Below are 9,458 nucleotides of genomic sequence, written 5' to 3'. Positions count from 1 at the left end.
GTAGTTTGTCTCCCCTACTGAGCACCATGTTTGCTGAATCTTTTACATCTATGTCCCTTCTGCCTACGCTGTGCCAAGCCACTAGCTCTGTACTGCTTAAACAGAATAAGAACCCTCTTGATTGTGGATCCTACTGCCCCATTTCGCTGCTTAATGCAGACTTTAAAATTCTTGCTAAGACCCTGGCACACCGTCTTGAGTCGGTTCTCCCCTCTATTGTCTCCTCGGACCAGACAGGATTTGTGCAGGGCAGACACTCTTATTTTAACCTTCGCCGCCTGTTCAATATTATATATGCTCCCTCTTCTCCTCTGCCTGAGGTTATTCTTTCATTAGATGCAGAGAAAGCTTTTGATTGTGTTGAATGGGACTACTTGTTTGCTGCTCTACATAGGTTAGGCTTTGGTCACAATTTTATTTCATGGATCAAGCTGTTATATTCCTCCCCTACAGCTTCTGTTCACACAAATGATGTGCAATCCAAATACTTCCCTCTCCAATTGAACCTCTTGCAATATCCCTGCGTGTAAGTCAGGATGTAAAAGGAGTAATTCGGGGGGGGCGCGAGCAGAATGTGTCACTTTATGCTGATGACCTTCTTTTATATATTTCTGATCCTATCTCTTCCCTCCCCATGCCTTAGTCATACTGGAGCAGTTTAGCAGGTTCTCTGGATATAAACTTAACCTACACAAGAGTGAATTGTTCCCTATCAACTTGGCAGCTCGTCGCTGTCCCCTTGAGAATCACCCTTTCAAAATTGCATCCGAAAGCTTTACTTACTTGGGGGTCACAGTCACACGCTCATACAACAAACTCTTTAAATTGAACTCTACTCCCCTACTAGAGCGTATTAAACAAGACTTTCTTCGCTGGTCCACTCTACCACTTTCTCTGGCAGGTCGCATCAACTCGGTCAAGATGAACACACTCCCTAAATTACTCTACCTGTTTCAATGTATCCCTGTTTTTATTACTAAAAGTTTTTTTGTTTGATGAGATTCTGGTTTCAATAAGATACTAACAACCAAACGAGCAAGATGGGCTGAATGGCCTCCTCTCGTTTGTAAACTTTCTTATGTTCTTATGTTCTTATGTTTCTTTGTTTATCTGGAATAAGAAGCCTCCCAGAATTCGGAAAGATTTCCTACAAAGAATGAAACCAAGGGGGGGTATGGCTCTGCCTATTTCAATTTTATTATTGGTCGGCTAATATCCGAAATCTATTACATTGGTCACATTTTCACCCCCGGCTGGACGGCCCTGCGTGGATGGCCATGGAGTCAGCCTCCTGTCGCTTTACCTCCCTGCCAGCCCTACTGTGCTCTTCTCTTCCCATCTCGACTTCTCAGTTTAGTGTTAACCCTGGTGTATCACTCCCTCCGGATCTGGTCGCAGTTTAGGAGGCGGTTTGGCCTACAGTCCATGTCCATATCTGCCCCTGTTGATGTAAACCATATTCCCACCCTCAGTGAAAGACTCTGCTTTTAGTCTGTGGTATAGAAGTGGTATTAAGTCTCTTAAAGATTTATACATTGACAATAATTTTGCATCGTTCGGCCAGCTTGTCCAAAAATTTAACCTACCTCAAACACACTTTTTTCGCTACTTGCAAATTCGAAACTTTGTTCATAATAGAGTGGTTCAATTTCCTCTACTGCCTCCCAAATCAATCACTGATTTGATTCTAGAATTCAACCCTGACAGTAGGGGCGTAATATCTAAAATTTATAACATTATATTGTCTCTGCATTGCCCTTCATTGTCCACTTTGAAAACCCTGTGGGAACATCATCTAGAACTCCAGCTAACTGATGACATTTGGGAATCCATCCTTGCTCATGTGCATTCCTCGTCAGTTTATGCTCGGCATGGGCTTATTCAATTCAAGATCTACACCGTCTTCATTTATCAAAGGTCAAATTGTCCAGAATATACCCTGAATTGGATCCAGCCTGTGACAGATGCAAACTAGCACCAGCTTCTCTCATACATGTGTTCGGGTCCTGTCCCAGGCTGGCTCCATATTGGACCTCTGTCTTTGAGACCCTCTCTCCGTTCTTACAAGTGCCTATTGACCCCACTCCACTCATTGCGATTTTCGGTGTGATTCCTGACAATGTTCCCTTAACAGGGCTGCAGTCGGACACCGTGGCCTTTGCAACTCTGCAGGCTAGACGCCTCATTTTATTTGGTTGGAAGCAGGCTGCCCCACCCTCACATGTTCATTGGATTAGGGATCTCATGTACTCCCTTAAATTGGAAAAAATAAAGTTTACATTAAGGGGATCCACTGCAAGATTTTATAAAGCATGGCAACCCTTTCTCTCCTATGTTGACAACCTCAGATTGCCCTCCCCTCCATAATCTTCCTTTATAAAATTAATAAGGAAAAAGCAAGCACGGCACTTTCTGTCTTTCTCTCTGGCTCCTTTTCTTTCTCTTCTGTCTTTCTCCTCTTTCCTTCTATTTTATAACAATTATAACTATTATTAATGATTTCCACTTAAATCTCTGTTAAATTGTGTTTATGTTTCATCCTGCTTAATTTGTGAAATCCAATAAACAAAGTTTTAAAAAAAATAAAAAATCAGGCTTATTGATCTGTAGTACCTGGTTCGGTTTTGTCTCCCTTTGTTGTGGATCGATAATACGTTTGCTATTTTCCAGTCTGTCGGTACAACCCGTGTCAAGAGACTGTTGCATGATCTTGGTTAGCGGTTTGTAAATAACTTCTTTCATTTCTTTGAGAACTACTGGGAGGATCTCATCCGGCCCAGGGGATTTGTTTATTTTAAGAGCTCCTAGTCCCTTTAACACTTCCGCCTCTGTTATGCTAAAGTTATTTAAAACTGGATAGGATCAGGTCGACATATGGGGCATGTTGTCCATGTCCTCCTTTGTAAAAAAAACAGTGAAAAGTAATCATTTAATATATTTGCTGTTTTTTTTTCTTTGTCTATGATTTTGCCATTTGCGTCTCTTAGACATTTATCCTCCTCATTAAATGTTCTCATGCTGTTATAATATTGGAAAAACATTTTGGAATTGGTTTTAGCCCCCTTAGCAATATTGGTTTCTATCTCTCTCTTGGCCTTTCTAACTTCCTTTTTGATTTGTGTTTGCAGTTCCAAGTACTCTTTCTGTGTACTTTGTTTTTGGTCCCTTTTAAACTCTCTGTAAAAGTGCCTTTTTTCGCTGAATATTTTTTTAAATTGATCTATTAAACCATTTTGGCCATTTTGTTTTAGATTTAGATTGGTCTACTTTTGGAATGGAATTGTTTTGCGCCTCTAGTACTACATTTTTAAAAAACAGCCATCCTTTTTCTTGGATGTTTTCTCTATTTTACTCCAATCTACTTCTGTTTGTCTCTGTTTCATACCTTCATAGTTTGCTTTTCTAAAATTGTAAACCTTAGCTTTAGTCATTACTTTTGGGGTTTTAAAAAATACTTCAAATGAGACCATGTTGTGGTCTGAGTTTGCCAATGGCTCTGTGACCTCTGTTTTAGTTATTCTGTCTTCGTTATTTGAAAAGACTAAATCAAGGCATGCCTCCCCTCTCGTCGGTGCCTTAAGGGCGTCTGCTAAGAAATAAATCATAATAATGCAGATGCAGAGAGGAGACATTTAATAGAACACAATAATAAAGCAAGTACATCAGGACAAAGAGGAAAAAAAAGTAAATTTTTAGAGAGCTCCTATTTTACTGTAGCTTTTATGTATTTCTTAGATGCCCTTAGCCAGGGCAACTTACAGTTGTTACAAAATATCACATTACATATAAAAGCAGTTAAAATTACAATAAAGTTAGTAGTAACAGCAAAATCAAATAAGAGAAGATAAACCGTAAATAATTACGTTTGAGAGCGCATGTTAATTAGGTACCCGCTTAATTTGCATAACATCCTTCATACTGTCTGAATCAGGGTTTTACAACTGCTCTCATCCTTCCTGAACATTTCTGATTTTTGCTGGGAACAAGTTGAAAAGTTAAAATCCCTCCACAAAAGCGATCCCCAACGGTCAGAAAAGCTTTAATATTAACAATTGAACTGATAATTGGCTTAATTAGACCCTTTAATTGTTTTTCAGCTCTAAACAGTTGCAGAGTTCAAGTTAGTGGACTGATAAAATGTTATAGCTAACTTGAAATCTCCAACTTTAAAGCTGAAAACAAGTATAAACTGGCTATTAAAAATGATCCGTGAAATGAAGGGTCTAGTTAACTGGGAGTTAAGCTGGAATGAAAGTCAGCAAACACAGGAGGTGTTCATAAGACTCTATAACATTTTGGTATGTCATCTTTTTGATCATTATAAAAAATGAAATGAAAGAAATGAGAATAAGAGGTGAGCCAAGAATCCAAAAAGGGAACTAAAAGTTCAAACTCATGTGGCCAGTTTGGCAGAAAATGGGTTAAGTTAGAGTTCCCTCTGGTGGACGCACCCTGGATTTTATTTGTATAAACTGACAACACCTGTGGCATTGGGGAAGCTTTGTTAGGAAGGATACCTCAGGTATGTGCTTTAACTGTTTGAAAAGGTTTTAAATCTTTTTAAAACTGTGTGCTATGAATTAGATTAAGGAATATGTTTGTTGCATGCTGCTTGTGGTTTCTTGTTACAATATAATTTGATTTGCTTGGTGTTGATAATGTGGCTGTGTTTCATTTGTGTTTGGTTTTGATAGTGTGTATTTATACTGATTTTGTGTTTGCTTGTTTCCCCCAGATTGGCCACTATTGCCATTTCTTTACCCCAATTGTAGTTTGGCACAAGTTTAGGCAGTTGCCTAGGTAGTAACAACTTGTTAAAAAAGATTTCAATCCGAGATACTCTGTAAACTATCCCATATCTGAAACAAATTATTTAAATGCATCAGATTTTGCTATGTTGAATAAAATAGAGAACCTGACCTTTTTAAAAAATAACTGTTTTGTTAATTACTCTACCAACCATATCACAAGTTAATATCCATGTTTATTTAGCAGCGGCCAGGGTTCCAACAGAACAAAGACACGTGAACATATCTCCCCTGTGCTAGCAGCCCTAAATGGGTTCCCGGTGCGGTCTACGAGTGGTTTTAAGGTCCTGCTGCTAACCTATGAAGCCCTGAACGGCCCTTACGTTCCCAAGGGCTTTGAAGTAAAACACAGGAAGAGCATTCAGTTGTAGGGCCGTTGTACTGTGGAACGCTGTCCCTGGCTCTATTGGAGGTCTCACCCGTTGCAATTTGTCAAGATTGAAAATTAATTTATGATCTATCGGTTCTATTCTTATGTAACTCTTACTGTTCTGCTGTTTTTATGGCTCATCCAGTTTTATTGATATTTTTAACTTTATGTTAAGCGCCTTTGCCATCAAAAATAAGTTTTGATTTGAAATTCATTATTAAAAAGAGCAGATGTTAAAACTTCATGCTGGTTTGAACTCGGCTCTTGCCAAGATAAGCACCAACTAAGACGCAGCTTTGCAGTAAACTAATGTGATCCATCTGTGTCTCCATCCATTTCCGCTTCCTTCCATATGATGATGTAAACATCCTTCTGTCTGGTTGCGATGCTGGCTCCGGGGATCAACCGCAGTGCGGTCTCTCCAGCGCATCAGTATGACAACCGTCTGGATTGAGCGAAGTAGGGTACATCTCTGGGGTCTTCAAGTGGGCACCTTCCATCCTCTGTGTTTCGTCGACTAGCCCACGATACCTCAAGGTGTCGACAGTGATTCTGGTGTCCCAGCATCACCCCACTCCGTCCCCCACTAACTCAGTCCAGCTTACTTACCCGTACATCAGCGTTTCTTTCTTTCTATTGTGCTTGAGATCCCCAGCCAGAATATTTCCGTCTCAACCACAGCCAGTTCCTGCTCCTCTCTGCTGCTTCAGATAAGTTCTTCACTGTGCAACGCAACTCTTGGCCACTGACTCCGACTTCTGTGAGAAACCGGGTTGTAGAGTATGCCACAAATCCTCGACAACCCACCTCCACCGGGTAAACCCGGACTCTCCATCCTTACTGTTCCGCTTCAGTGGCTGGTTGAGCATACTGCAGTTTCTTCCTCTCATACGCCTCATCTACAGCATCCTCCCATGGCACTGTTAACTCTACCAGGTGAACAAGGCGTGCGATCCAGAACACAAGACATTATCTGGTCGAAGGTTAGTGGTGGAAAAATAAGCCGTTGACCAACATCTGCCAGCATTTTCTAGTCTCTAGCAGCTTCCAGTTGTCCTGGGCGAGGATTGGTTTTGACACCTTTTCTTAGTGGTTGCTCTCCTGGGTGGAGGAATGTTGTCTTTTGTGTGTAATGTTTTGATGGATCTGGTGGCAACTTATTGGTCGTGTTATGCTTGTCTTCCAATGCTAAGGCCAAACATCGCAGCACCTGGTCACGGCGCCAAATAAACCGTCCTTGGCTAAGAGCCACCTTACATCCTGTCAAAATGTGCCTTAATGTTTCAGGTGATGAACACAAAGGACATGAGGGATTTAGGTTCTGTGGTGATGGGAGAACATCATATGTTTACTTGATGAGGAAACTGATCCTGCTCTCTTCCACTGACCATAGGTCTTGCCAGCCAATCTTGCGTTGTTCCACACTCTCCATTCTCATCCATTCTCCCTGCTTGGCCTGGGAAACTGCCTTTATACACCTCATCCTCACCTCCTGCTTTTGCACCTCTGACTACTAGCTTGCTCCATTGAGCTGGGGCTGCCTTGTTCCATGTAGGAGGAGCTGAACTGAGACCAAGACCCTCTCTTCCATGCTGAACTTGCTGCATGATATCACCAATTCGAAAGGCAGCCATTACATCCTCCACAGCTTTCTTTGTCGTCCACTTTCTTCCAGTTTTCAACACAGGTGCTGCCTCCCTTACGCATTTGTCGTGTGACTCTACTAATGTCATTTCCAGTCTGACCTTGGCGCACTTAAACTCCTCGGTTAGAGCAGAGACTGGTAGCTGCAGTATTCCTTTACCATAAAGTCCCACTTTGCTGAGGCAGCGTGGAACTCCCAACCATTTCCTGATGTATGAACTGATTAAAGCTTCCAGCTTCTCTACCATCGTCAAATAAACCTCGTACACAGTCAGTGGCCACAGCAACCTCGGTGGTAGACCAAACTGAAAGCACCAGAGTTTTAGTTTGCCTGGTAAAGCGCTGCTGTCTATGCTCTTCAACCCTTACACTGCTTGTTGTCTAACTTCTCCCACACAAACGGTGTCTTTTAGATCCCTGTCGTACCATCTCCCAAGACTCTTCAATGGCTTCTCAGACATTGTTGGTATTGCCTCACCTTTACCCAATTTGATGCCCTAATGATTACTTCCATTGCCAGTGGAGAAATGGTGCATCTTGCCATTATTCCAACTTCTAGGCATTGCCATGTAGTACTGAATTCTGAAGTTGAAAAATTAAATTGTAAATCTCCAAAGTAGGCTTTAACTGAATTTGTTATTGTCATCGGTACTATGCTGCCCAAAGAAGTTCATGTGGCACTGAACCATATGCATTAGCCAAAGCCAGGAATGTCACATGGAGCTCCTTCCTCTCCTTTTTAACCGATTGAATTTGTTTCCAGATCACATTGATGCGTTCCAAGCATCCTGGGAAACCTGGAATGTCTGCTTTTTGTATTGAAGTGTCAATGAAGCAGTTCTTTTATGGGTCAATTGTAATTCGTTACAGTAAATTGATACAGCTAGATACAAATAGCCTAGTTACTTCTCAGGCACGTTTACAGAATTATTTTCACAAAAAGGAAAAGAATCCTTTGATTCAAATTTTCTAGAAAGATATAGGGAGTGTTCATAAACTCAATCTGTGTGGGAACAACATAACATTATTGAAAAAACCCACCAAACTGACCTTTAATTGCTCATTCCGTGCAATAAACAGCTGTATAGACAAAACCGTCCTCAGCACGGGGTTCCGAAGCTGCAAAGACTATGACAATGATACACACAATACAACTCAGTGAGAACAACATAACACTATTGAAAGAACCCACCTTTAACTGCCCATTCCGGGTAATAAAACTATTTATTTTGTTTTTATATTATCTGTCTATTTAATATTATTTTAGCAGAACCATATTGATTAACATAGTTTTTCTCTTTTTCTTTATAGTGGAATATAGTGAGGCCTTCTTTCTACTTTGCAGGGAAGGAGGTGATAAAGTAACAGCATTTGCACAAGTAGAACCATTGCAAAGGACTAGAATTGCTGGTAGCCCCTAACTGTGTAACAGTTAGTATATATGTGATTTAAAAAATAACACGGATATATAGCTGCAACAGTTTCACAACTTTTTTGTTCTTGCTTACAATGATAAAGTTTAAATGTATTTAACATATACATATATACATATATTTCATACAAAATGGATACAATGCAATTTCAGTGCAAAGGCAAGCAAACACAAAATTATGTAGTTTACAACATGTAAGGAAAAACGAGCAAACAAAGAAAAACAGTTTAGATTTTAATATTATGCAGGGTGACTTCAAATACAGAAACCTTGATGCATTTCCCATTTTCTTCAAAAAATGAATTTGTTTTTACATTGTGTGTCATATGCATAAACAGAATAAACATTTTCATAAATCGTTTTTATGTCTAATTTGGGAACCTCCTGTCTTGTCTAGTGCTGTGTGTGTCTGAATACGAGAGAGAAATGAAACAATGTATTCTTGCTCTAAATGAGTTGCTGCTATAGTAAACTATGTAACAGTGTAATGCCTGAGAGAACAACTGAACCCCTGAAACAATGTATCGAATTGAGCACAAGGAGGTGAAGTGACTTGCTCAGGGTCACACAATGAGTCAGTGGCTGAGGTGGGATTTGACCCGGGGACCTCCTGGTTACAAGCCCTTTTCTTTAACCACTGGAACACACAGCCTCCTCTATTTTAATTAAGGTAGTGCCTTCAGTGGCATAGGCGGCTACCATAAATTATATTTTAAACTCAGTTTAGCCCTCGCTACAGTGTGACCTTTATTGCTAATAAGTAGCGGAATGTTTAGTCACCAACGCGGTATTTACTGCTGAAGTCTAATTGAATATATGGCTTTCAAATGTGGAGCCATGCACAAAATCTATGATTTATAATCAATTTGCATGGCTTTTTTAGTATTAGAAGGCTCTATAGATCAGAACCCCAGTGGGTTCTTTGGGTGTTTTAGGGTTTCTTAGTAATCCTTCGAGATTCCAACGTTTATTTATGGTTGTTTAGCCTGCTGTTTAAAAAGGTTCTTTGTATACTATTTGGAACCCCTGAAATACGGTTTCTTGGAATACGTTTTCAAGAGTGTAGGATTTTTAAACCTCACAAATGTTTTAGAATATTCCTGGAAGGTGTTAGTAATAAATCAGACACTTGATGCAAGAGTAGCCCATCAATCAACAAAACCTTTATTTAACTTCCAGTACAGTATCAAACACTATTAAGCCA

This window comes from Acipenser ruthenus, chromosome 52 (assembly GCF_902713425.1).
Source record: "Acipenser ruthenus chromosome 52, fAciRut3.2 maternal haplotype, whole genome shotgun sequence".
Taxonomy (NCBI): domain Eukaryota; kingdom Metazoa; phylum Chordata; class Actinopteri; order Acipenseriformes; family Acipenseridae; genus Acipenser; species Acipenser ruthenus.
Note: the sequence above shows the minus strand (reverse complement) of the source record.